The 3,418-nt window shown below is 39.2% G+C and overlaps 1 non-coding gene across 1 annotated transcript; it reads left to right on the top strand.

Annotated features, from left to right (window-relative positions):
- Nucleotides 1-389: 389 nt before the first annotated feature.
- Nucleotides 390-462, top strand: TRNAW-CCA (transfer RNA tryptophan (anticodon CCA)). The gene has a single exon. It is a non-coding gene; the product is annotated as a tRNA-Trp (tRNA).
- Nucleotides 463-3,418: the final 2,956 nt, after the last annotated feature.

Below are 3,418 nucleotides of genomic sequence, written 5' to 3'. Positions count from 1 at the left end.
TTTTCCAAGCGCTTACACCTTATCTAAATTCAAATCACATCACCTGCAAATTTCTATGCACGTGCTGCCCCTTATGCTGGTATTTCTCATATGTGTCACCCCTGGTGCAGAGAATGGCAGAAGGGCACCCCAGGAGGTCAGGGGCTGAAGTTCTCATGAGTCCAGATAACTTGGAATTTTTTTTCTCTTAACACGTTATGGAAATTTATATCCTATGTGCAGTATTCAAATAAAGTTTTAAGTTTATAACTACTGGAATTGAGTGTAACAAGGCCTAAATAAATGGAGAATATACCAGGTTTGTTCATTATTTATTATTAAGATGCCAATTCTTCCCCAATTGATCTTTAGATGCAATTGAAGTCCAAGCAAACCCCCAGCAGGGGACTTCCCTGGTGGTCCAGTGGGTAGGACTCCAAGCTCCCAATGCAGGGGGCCCAGGTTCGATCCCTGGCCAGGGAACTAGATTCCACATGCATGCCACAACTAAGACCTGGCACAGCCTAAATAAATAAATAATAAATAAATAAATATTAAAAAGAAAGAAACCCAGCAGGCTTTGTTTTTTAGTTTTGGGGGTTGTTGTTTTTTGGGGTATTTTTAGAAACTGACAACGTGATTCTATGGAAATTAGAGGACTTAAAATAGCCAGGACAACTCCGAGAAATAAAAAAGTTGAAGAACTAACACTACCTGATTTTAAGACTTATCATAAAGCAATGGTCATCAAGACAATGTAACACTGGCATAAAGATAGACAACTCAATCAATGTAACAGAGCAGAGAGCTCAGAAATAAACCCAACACGAATACAGGAAACTGATTTTGGACAAAGTGCAAAAGCAATCCAGCAGAGATAGTCTTTTCAACAAATGGGCTGAAACAATTAGATATGCACGTGCAAAAAAATGAACTTTGATCCATACCTTGCAAAATGGATCCTAAATGTGAAACTTAAAACAATAAAACTTAATAGAAGAAACATAGGAGAAAATCTTTGCAAACTTGGGGTAGGCAAAGATTTCTTAAACACCAAAAGCATGATTTGTGAAAGAAAAAATGGACAAATTGGACTTCATCAAAATAAAACATTTCTACTCTTCAAAGACACTGTCAAATTAGTTCCGCTCATTTTATTCACAAGAAAATTCTGGTTTGGAGAACCATTTCTATGGCCACTCTACTCTCCTATCTCATTTCCTTCAAACGTCCCATCTTCTAAACCCTCTTATGTTCTCACTGTCCTCAAATATTTTGCACAGCACCCAACACATAATACATAAATTTTCAACAGAGGAGACAAATATATTATCTTGGTTGACTTCACATCATCCCATCCCTTAACTACTTTTTTTTTCAATTTTTGAGACTGAAGAGCTGGGAAACAGCTTTATCCCTCCCTAGTCAAAGTATATATATATATATATTTTTTTTTTTTTTTTTTTTTTGCGGTACGCGGGCCTCTCACTGTTGTGGCCTCTCCCATTGCGGAGCACAGGCTCCGGACGCGCAGGCTCAGCGGCCGTGGCTCACGGGCCCAGCCGCTCCGCGGCATGTGGGATCTTCCCGGACCGGGGCATGAACCCGTGTCCCCTGCATCAGCAGGCGGACTCTCAACCACTGCACCACCAGGGAAGCCCCTCAAAGTATATTTTAATATCAGTCTCTGATCAAAACCAAAACTCTTTGCATTTCCTATCTAGAAATCAAACCCTGCACATCAGTCAAGGCTCTCCCAAAAGTCACCTGTTCCATGAGGCCTGCCTGCCTGCCCTGACTGATTCAACAAGAAATCCCTTCCCCTGCCACATTTTATCTGAAGCTCTGTGTACTGAGTTTTCTGTGGATGTTTATCTTCCCAGTTACCCTATCAGTCTCCATACCCCCTGCAGCACCCAGAGATCTGACTGGCAACAGATCCTGCATTAATGAACAAATGAGGTCGGAGCCCAGGGAAGAAGGACACAGTGGGAGGTGAAGTGAAGAAGGCGGCGTTTTGTACTGGATCTGAGGCAGGTGAAGGACTCTGCCGCAGGGAGGGTAAAGAACACAGTGGTGAGGAAGGAGCAGGGGACCCTTGCCGGGCACAGGGTCAGGAAGGAGACAAACGATGGGAAATCTGATTGACAAATGATGGGAGATCTGATTGACAAGCTGAAAAGGGTCGATCCCCTTCTGAACACAGTGAGAAAGGAGAGATTCTAGAAAGCACAACACATTGCATCTGAAATCTACAGGCAAGAGCATACGCTCCACTTCAACCTGCTGGTTGCCTTCTCCTTCATTTTTCCTTCTCCTTTTACACTGTTTCGAATGGGGGAGGTGCCCAATATTTCTTATATAACCTACACTAAGAAAGCTGAAAAGACTAAAAAAGTATCAGCTGGAGAAACTGTCTGTCCTGCAGGGATCTGTAGCTAATATTTCTGATATGCAGAGATCCCTTCGTTTTCTTCCACCTCAGATTTGTGTTTTTATGGGTCGAGGTTACTGAAATCGGAACTCTGGCTGAATGGCGAAAACAATGTTGTGAATCCTAAATATATTTCAATAACAAACTAGGATGCATTTTTAATAAAAGAATATTTATGTTTAAGTTTATAAACATTATTATATGTATGTAAGTCCCCACAAATTAAGTCACATGATTATGTAGATGAAAATGGACTTAAAATTCTGCGTAACATAGATTACCCACCACCAGCTTCTACAGAAGGTAAGGACTTGCTTGTCTTTCTAAATCTCCCAATGACGTCTTAACGTACCATAGAATCATGAGTACCAGTAAAGAGCTCATTTCCTCTCCTAAAATTAGAATATTCTGGGATATAAGTACATTCTAGCTGTTCACTCAGCAGCAAATGTATTTCTTGAATTCATATTTAATATATATTGAACACCTACTACTAACTATTGAATGATTGGCATTTAACTATATTATTATTGATATTGTGGAAGAATAACTGTTGGGTGCATACGCTATAGCCGAATTTTCTTCAACAGTTAAATCTTGACCTTACACTTGAGTATATATGATACTGGCAAGAAAATCTGTTGGAGATTGTGTACAACCTGCTCTGGCCTTCTTAAAAGTCTTTCTCAAAGGTTACAAGAGTTTGCTCTGAAAAATCATGTAATTAAATGAGAATTTCTTTTCTATGATGTCTTTGAACTATCTTAAAACTATCTGTACACATGTAGAGTTTGTTTAGTTACTATACAAAAAACATATCACAAAAAGAAGTCTTTGATCTACTTTTAATTGAAAAATCATTGATTTTTACCTACCTACCCTGCTACCTAACCTTCAAACACAAAGATAAACCAATAATCGTTTTCCAGTCTCTCTGTTTTATGCAGATAGACCAAAAAATATCAAACTAAAACAAAATTATAGAGATTTTCTTACAAATTTTCT

This window comes from Aethalodelphis obliquidens, unplaced genomic scaffold (assembly GCF_003676395.1).
Source record: "Aethalodelphis obliquidens isolate GAN/ISIS:26980383/991018 unplaced genomic scaffold, ASM367639v1 scaffold7, whole genome shotgun sequence".
Lineage (NCBI taxonomy): Eukaryota > Metazoa > Chordata > Mammalia > Artiodactyla > Delphinidae > Aethalodelphis > Aethalodelphis obliquidens.
This window is presented reverse-complemented; position numbering and strand designations above follow the sequence as displayed.